This window comes from Mytilus trossulus, chromosome 1 (assembly GCF_036588685.1).
Source record: "Mytilus trossulus isolate FHL-02 chromosome 1, PNRI_Mtr1.1.1.hap1, whole genome shotgun sequence".
Taxonomy (NCBI): domain Eukaryota; kingdom Metazoa; phylum Mollusca; class Bivalvia; order Mytilida; family Mytilidae; genus Mytilus; species Mytilus trossulus.
In genome coordinates this window covers 38,528,964-38,538,490 of record NC_086373.1, presented here as the reverse complement: position 1 = coordinate 38,538,490, position 9,527 = coordinate 38,528,964, and positions in this window count along the sequence as shown.

The following is a 9,527-nucleotide window of genomic DNA, read 5'->3' as shown; positions in this document are numbered from 1 at the left end:
ATCCCTCATAAGTTAGTTTACTTTTCTCTTTATTTCGTTGGTAACAGGAACGTACGTTTCTGATATATCACTATATAAAAGTATATCCTGTTACCTTTTTGTCTATCCTGTTACCGATATCAATGCTTAATTGTCGAGATTAAGACGTTATAACCTTAAGATGAGATCAATGAAATATTTCATTCGTTTTGCATAAGATTAAAATAAGATAAAAAAATTTAACGACGTTTTTGTCTACAATTGTCTATCATTTTACTGTAACCATAGCAACCATAGTAACATGATAGACAAATTTCTTGGTTTTTGGTTGATGTTGTGAAATAACTACTACCTTTGGTAAAGTGAATTTGGTTTCCAACTCCGTTATTGGTGAATAATAAGAATAATATTGGTGTAGTTAATCAAAATTGTTGGTAACAGCATAGACATGAAAAAAAGTACACTCTATTTTTTTCACTAAATGTCTTGAAATTTCTTTTCTCTACACTGCCGTCCAAGAAACGAGGCGTTTTAAATGTAAAGATTACTTTGCACTTTTGAAATCAACCCTGACTGATTCAATATACATAGGGAGAATAATTTAACGACTGCTTTCAGTAGCGGTAACAGGATAGACACGAACCTCCCGTACGCTGCTTGAATTTAGTTTGTAGATAATCTGTTATATACAATGATAAAGAAGCTACAATTTTTCGTTAGAATAATAATTAACGTTCTTATAAAGTCCCTTTTGCAGATATCAAGGCGATCAGATAATCGGAAAAAAATCATTTGAAATGTGTTTTTTTGACACCGTACGCACACAAATACCCCAAAAATCGGACTTAAATGCAGTTTAATCTTATCAAAATAGATGTAAGTTGTGTTTGTTATTAATGTTCTGAATCACAAATCTGACAAGCTTTCATTTACACCATTACAACTGAAATTTCCATTTTAAATACAAATTTTAGCATGGGTGTACTAAAAATTCTACATAACTAGTTATAGTTTCCTTTTATTTGTCTTTGTAAATTATTACTTTTACTATTTTGTCTATTTGTGGTACTTGTACTATGTACTTGTTTTGACTTTCGAACTTTTTTCATTTGAGTGTCACTGATTAGTTTTGTGTGGACGAAACGCGCGTCTAGCGTAGTGAATTTTAAAACTGATACCCTTTGTTAGCTGTCATTTGTGTGGTTCTCTTTCCGATATTGTCTCCCATTTACGTGTATTGTAGTCCTGTCATGTAAAGTTGTCATTTTAATGCTGTATTTAAAATTGTCATAAAAGAAGGAGTTTTGACATGCCACGAAACCAGGTTTAACACACGATAATTGTTCTTAAAATGTCCTGTTTGTACTTAGTCAGGAAAATGGCCATTGTTATATTATAGTTCGTTTATGTATTTGTTCAGTTTGGCGTTGTGTCGTAGTTCAACTCTTATATTTGATGTGTTTTCCTCAGCTTTAGTTTGCAACCCGGATTTGTTTTGTTTTTCTCAATCGATTTATGAATTTCGAACAGCGGTATACTACTGTTGCCTTTATTTGGTATCATCCATTCGATGTGTCTGGTACTTATACATCCCGTCATATAAATTTTTGCATTCGTTTCTTTCGTTATTACTAAAGTGCGCACGGTCAACACTTTTACTCTTTTAACTCTTTTAAGTTTCATCACTTACGTTTTACGTAATCTCATAACTCCACACAGAAAACGCCTACAATTGCATTAAAGTGATAAGCGTAAGGAGATATAATGTGTCATAAACGAACTCTGTAACTCTGAAAAAATTATAATTACCAGTACTTTAACTAAATAATTTCGATTTTCATCAGATATACAACCCTCTAATATACATGAATAAAAGTCCTATCCTGTAATCATTCATATGTCCATATTTTTTGCATTTAGCGGTATTTTTTCTGGATAATATGCTTAAATTTAAAACGGTGATGTCACTCCATATGTACATACGAAGGCTTATATTATAGGACTAAACTGAATATGAAATCAATTGTAAAATTATCCATGTTTGTGACCTTTAAACCGGTGCTCAATTGCTGAGCTCTGATTTATTTATCATTCCTTACAAACCATACGGCGTTCAGTTGTTAAGTATTCAACTGGAAAATAAAATAAGACCGTTTTTCGAAAATCTAGCTTCCAAACATTTCCTTTATACTACAGATCCACTAAAAAGGTCTATACAAATGGTGGAAATCATGATTATATAATTTTCAATATTATCTTTAAATTTGTTTAGTTTTTTTTAAATTGTGTTTTGTGGTATCGATAACATTTCAACAAGTTGGTATTTATTTGTAAAACAATAAAATTAGAATAAATTTACATTTTAAGTACAATTCGTTCTACAAGAAAACAGTCACAGAGATTTTATTGGGCTATCAAACCCTCCTGGCTAGTCTATAATATGTTTGTTTTTAGTTAGATAATACTTTTTTAATTTTTTATCGATGCTTTCGAAACTACATGAAAAGTATTATTATGAACTCGACAAAGAAAACTTCGTCGCGAAATTAGCTTAGGCACGATTGTCCTATTTATAAGAAATCAGTTAAGTGGATGTAAAACAATCAAAGTATGCTGGTTTAAAATCAAGTATAAGAGTTTAAATACTTGCATGTATTATCAATGTCATTTAAAACTGATTTAAACTAGATGACATGTACGTAAATGTGCTTTATCATTGCTTAGTATGATACTGTGTATTAGGCATTCATACCAATTCCTATCCTAACATCATAAGCCTATAGTTTTACACCTTTAAATCGAAAATTCGTTTCTTAATCTTCAGAGCTCGAGATAAGACAAAATGCTTCAGTACAATTTGTTTTGAACACAGAGACCAAAAGGTATTTCCCACTTTTCCAGCTACTAGCCTTGCTGAAATTGTTAAGAATAATGAATTTACTAAAACTATGATCTAATCCGGCCTATCCTTTACTAAAGAACTTATCATAAAGATAATATACTAACTAGAGGTGTGATGATATGATTACTGCACTAATTGTCTTCTGCGAACATTCCGACAATTCCATTTATCTGGAGATTGTATGTGTTCCAATGGGCATAAATTGTGGCCCTTTGATAACAGACTTATTTTTTTACTATTATGAATCACAGCCAAACCAAGTACTCAAGGACTGTCTAAAGTTCATTTAATTGATAATTCAAACACACTTACCGTTATCTTGATAATATATTTTCGTTAAGTAATCAAGTCATTTTCTTTCCCTACTGTTAATTTTCCTTTTTTGGACGATGATGTTCCATTAGCACAACTAACGATGTTTATACATACTAAATTGTTCGCTTTATATTTTCGTGTTTTCAGTGACGTTTTGGATTTTGATTATAATCTTTATTGCAAAATTAAACCCATAAGGGTCAAGTAATACAAACAAACAATTATACATTTTAAATACAATGCACTTCAATGAAATACAATATAATATAATATATCATATTTTTTTTTATTAAAAGAGTTTATAAAAGAATTATAAATTGATGTATAAAACACAATCATGAGCTAGTCTGACATGGGTCTGACCCCCTCGGTTCTAAAGACTGCTTGATGAAGACTCCAATATTACAAACTATTTTATTTACACTTAATCCATAAGATAACTGATATTTAAGTCTTCTTTTTTTATTAGTAAGTATGGTCATTGAACTAGCAGCCAGTAACTGTAAGTACTAGTACTCTCAAATTTGTACTAAGTGTCGTTTTGCTTTTGGGATGGATAAGTACCCGTCCACGACTTCTTTGTGTTTATATTAGATTTATTTCTATTTGTTTCCATCTGAGGAGTTAAGCCATTTTCGACTGATTTGTATAGTCTCTTATGTTATGTTTGGGGAGGGTTAATCGCTTACAAACCTATTAACCATTTACACATTGTGTCCTTGATGGAGAGTTGTCGTAGTGGTTATCATGCCACTTCTTATATCTATCAACTCCACCATATTCACGGGTCTTCAAAACAGCGAGAAAATCTCGCTACTGGAGGCGGACTTCGCCTGTCCGAAGTTAGGAGCCTGCAGTTCAGTTGTTGTCGTAAGTTCATGTTTATCTTATTTGTTTTTCGTAAACAGTTTTGAATAAATTATGCCGTTAGTTTTGTCCATTGAATTGTTTCATATTTTTCATGTCGGGGCTTTTCATAGCCGAAAAACCTGTATTGGTTTTCTCATTGTTGAAGATTATACCGTTGAGAACTCTCTTTGCATTCTTTCTTTATCATGTTGAATTCTAGTGATCTTGGGATTAAGGCTACTGAAATGCATGACAAACAAGATGATTCCAACTTTCAAAGACAGCAGTAAAACATATTTCTATGCGTCACTTTAAAGCGTTTATATATCTCTTACAATACGTAATGATCGAAACAATTGTGTTTTGCTATTAAAATAATGGCATTGTTTATCCAACATTTGATGCGTTTGAAAACAACGGAAATGATCAATACATTTTATAAAAAAGAATAAAACATGAAAAAATAAACTCTACAACAAATACTTATCAAAGAAACATGACATAAAATTGTGAACACAATATACGCGTTTCGTCTATATAAAAGATCATCAGTGACACTCCAATAATAAAAAGATAAATGGGGTAAATAAGGTACAGATTTGAAACGTATTGAGGAAAAAAAATATTGAATAAAGGCAACAGTATCATAGCGGTTTTCAAAATTCATAAATCAATAGATAAAAAACAAATTCGTGTTACAAACCAAAACTGAGGGAAACGTATCAAATATAAGAGAACCACGACACAACACCGAAATGTAACACACACAAAATTGAACTATAATGTAACAATGGCCATTTTCCTAACTTGGTACAGGGCATTTTATGAAAAAATGTTGGGTTGAACCTGGTTTTGTAGCATGCCAAACCTCCCGCTTTAATGTCAGTGTTAATTATAACATTAATATGAAAACATTACACGACATGGTTAAAATAAATAAACAGATAAATGGGAGAAAATAAAGGACAGAGAAACAAACGAATAATAGCCATCAAAAGGTAACAGGTTAAAAATATTTGTATACGCCAGACGCGCGCTACGTCCACACAAAGCTATATTCAACTGAACTAGTATATATTTGTTTAGGGGCCAGCTGAAGGACGCCTCCGGGCGCGGGAATTTATCGTTACATTGAAGACCTGTTGGTGACCTTCTGCTGTTGTTTGTTCTATGGTTGGGTTGTTGTCTCTCTGATACATCCCCCATTTCCATTCTCAATTTTATCAGATGTAAAAAAGAAATTGAAAGCCATTACAACTACAAAGTTGATCGCCGAGAAAAAAAAGTTCCGAGGCCTGGGTCATCCGCCTGGGACAAAAACATCAATCTGCCTGGGACAAACCATTATTATCTATCAATAATAAAACATAGTTTTGCAAACAGTAAATTTTATTAAAATGACTTTATTATAGATATACATGATTAAACTGAGGTGGTGTTAAAAAATGTAGTCAAATATAGCTAAAATAAATATATTCCTTGTGTATATATACAGTATTTCCACCGGGACTTTCAGTTATGATCAACACCAAGCATGTTGCTTAGAAAGTCAAAATAAATATTCTACAAATTAAAAATATTAAAAAATACAGAAAATATCAGTTTCTGTAAAGTGTTTCAAAGATCTTTGTCCAGGTTACTATTCACACACTGTCATTCTTCAACGGCTTTTAAATCCCTGCGAGGCATTAGAAAAGTCGACATGTTGAAAAAATCGATGAAAATTCTGTACTTGTCACTGAAAAAAAGCATATTGAGTAATGTTTGTTGTGTAATCTTTAAATTATGTGGCAACTTAAAAAAAACATATTTGATTTAGACAGTAAAAGTATGGTGGTACAAAGAGGACCATCTAAAACCAATGTAAAACAATAATATAGATAATATGATGACGAAAGTGGAGAAATCGAGATATAAACCAATATGTTCAGTATTGCAAACGTGGTTTTAAAAGTATGTTACATTTTAGAATTATCTTTTTTTCAATTCACCTACTAATGACATAAACAAAAATATTGATTATAGACTTTCCGAATTGATTTCCCTCTAAGTTCAGTATTTTTGTGATTTTATTTTTTTGTAGACATTATTTTGCAACATGATATCCGTTAAAAAAGGACAATCTACTTCGAAGACATGTGAGAAATCCCATTAATTGTACGTCCTTTAAATACAAATTTATAAAAAAGGCACATTTTTAAAATTGAGCATGGAAATGGGAAATGTGCATAAAAACGACAACTAGACCAAAGAGAAAACAGCCGAAGGCGAAAAATCAAACAGCTTATCAATTGCTCATCAAAACGAGAGGAATGAGAGATCGGTTTTTTAATCAGATTGTCCAGCACCCAGAACTGGGGGGTAAGCTGAATCCTAACCAAAAAACATTTTGTCTAAAAAAAAAGTTCAGTGTAAAAAAAAACTCTTAACTATAAAACATATAAATGAACTAAGATTAGTAACTGACAAACAAGACTAATAAAGTAAAAAAAACAAGCTACTATTTACTAGAAGATTGACAACATTTGTATTTGATTTCGTGTATTCTAGTATTTTGCCTATGGCGTCACTGAAGAGACACAAAATGTGTAAATAAATTAAGTAAAAAGTCACTATCTGTCAAATTAGTATTCCCCAACTGGACTCAAAATTTCATATTTGATTTAAAACATACAAATAGATTTAGGAAGATGTGGTATGAGTGTCAATGTAACAACATTAAGACTCCGTCCAAGTCACAATTTGTAAAAGTAAACCATTATAGGTCAAAGAACGGTCTTCAACACGAAGCATTGGCTCAAACCAATATGAAACATATGTGTCAGAGACAACATCCCGACAAAAGAGCAGAAAACCGCCGAAGGCCACGAATCGATCTTTAACACAGCTATATCGATTTAACAAAAAGTTTCACGAAAAACTAATAAAAGAATTTTTATTTTAGTAAGCTAAAGCATATTTTTTTATGACTATAATGCTAATGCCATATATTTTTGATATTGTATTACGTTATTCTTTCATTTGTTTCTTTAATGTATTGATGTTTATCTTACCGCCTATAGATTTATTCATGAATTTGACCTACCGAATTAGACTATTTACCGGATTTGTAATCACATAAGCAACACGACGGGTGCCGCATGTGGAGCAGGATCTGCTTACCCTTCCGGAGCACCTGAGATCACCCCTAGTTTTTGGTGGGGTTCGTGTTGTTTATTCTTTAGTTTTCTATGTTGTGTCATGTGTCCTATTGTTTTTCTGTTTGTCTTTTTCATTTTTAGCCATGGCGTTGTCAGTTTGTTTTAGATTTACGAGTTTGACTGTCCCTTAGGTATCTTTCGTCCCTCTTTTATAGAGATATGATAGGTTAAAGAACTGCACGTGGAGACTATAGATATAGGAAGATGTGGTGTGAGTGCCAATGAGACAACTCTCCATCCAAATAACAATTTAAAAATTAAACCATTATAGGTTAAAGTACGGCCTTCAACACGGAGCCTTGGCTCACACCGAACAACAAGCTATAAAGGGCCCCAAAATTACTAGTGTAAAACCATTCAAACGGGAAAACCAACGGTCTAATCTATATAAACAAAACGAGAAACGAGAAACACGTATATATTACATAAACAAACGACAACTACTGTACATCAGATTCCTGTATATTTGATATAGGGTGTCCTAGAAAATATAGGATTAGTAACCACACATGGTTAGTTATCATATAGGGTAAGTAAGGAATTACTACCCTCTCAAAACAAAAATGATGCCACGACCCTTCATAAAAACAACATGGTGTTGAGGAAAAATCATGGGATTCAACAGACGAAGACATTGATGGTGAAAGGTTGAAATAAGTTCATAAAACATAATTAAAGCTAACAAGTTGTTTTTTGTTGGCAAAGCTAAGTTATTTCACTTTCAAAACAATTTATAGAAACCTGAAAGGATTCAACAGACGAAGCAATTGTAACATGTAATTAACGATTGAAATAAGTTCATAAAACAAATTTAAAACTGACTGCTAATGTTGGCATTTGTTTTCTGTATAGACAAATGGAAGGAGGATCTTAATACTAAGTATTAAAGACTTGATCACTTTGATATGCCGCTAGTCAAAATACCACATGTGAAGATAGTCGGTAAGATAAATGTGTTACACGGTGTGCTAGTGTGCTAATACGATATATATGGGGTCAAAAATCCATATGGGGATTCGAGCTTCGTTCTCACCCCATATGGAATTTACTGACCCCATATATATCGTATTAGGTCATTAACACACAATGTAACTAAAAATATTTAACATTAGTTATTACTTATATATTGCACACTCATTCACTGTTGTTGATTTTGATAATGTTGAAGGCATCTCTGAGTTTATATGTAATATTTATCTGTACCTGACTGTAGATTGTAGATACTGGTAGCCTGACGATCCTCCAGTTCCAGCTTTGCTTCCTATCATTCGATGCACCATTAACACGTGGTTATCTTTCAAATATAATTATGACAACATGTATTACATATTGTTAAGAATGTTCAAATATACTATTGAAAAAAGTAAACTCACAAAAAATACTGAACTCCGTTAAAAATTCAAAACGGATAGTCCATAATCAAACGACACAACCAAATAATATACATTTATTTCCTGTGCCTGAGGGAGATATGAAGATTTGTTCAGCCAAGAATATTCATATTGTCACGAGGGCTCTGCCCTCGTGAAATATGATTTTCCGAGGGTGAACAAATCTTCATATCTCCCGAGGCCAAGGGAAATGAATGTGGTATTGCATTGCCTAAGCTTTGTATACTATTTGAACTTAAAATATTAGCCAGTTTGAATACCAGCATTTTTCTTCTCCGCTTATTTTTAATACGTAACACGACATACATATTGATAAACAGTACAGATACAAATTAATTATTTAATTAGTCTTTTTGTTTTAACGTCTGAAATAAATCTGAACACGATATAATGATATTTGCTTAACCTATTTAGAAAAAAATTAGAAGTTCAATATTTTCATAAACCACGCGTAACGTCGCATGATTTAGTTCTGACATATCAGAGGGGAGTATGATACTCAGAGGTGAATATGAAGTTTTGTTCGATGTCACGTGTGAACGTTTCAACCAATCAAAAATTGATTTCGCTTTCAAAATCAACATGCAATGGAATTAAAAAACATATCCAACGAATTGACAACAACTGTCACATTCTTAACTTGGTACAGTCATTTGTAAATGAAAAAAATGGTGGGTTGAACCTGGTTTTATAACGCGAAACCTCCTACCTGTATGACAATCGCATCAATTTTCATTTTATTTATTACGATATTATTATATTTATACGATATTCATTTCTATTATTAAGAATGTAAGTATAAATATTTAAAATATATTATTTATATTGACAATAAGTGTTGCAAAAATTTATAACTTTGAACAAATGAGATGGATGTTCTAAAGAATTTGT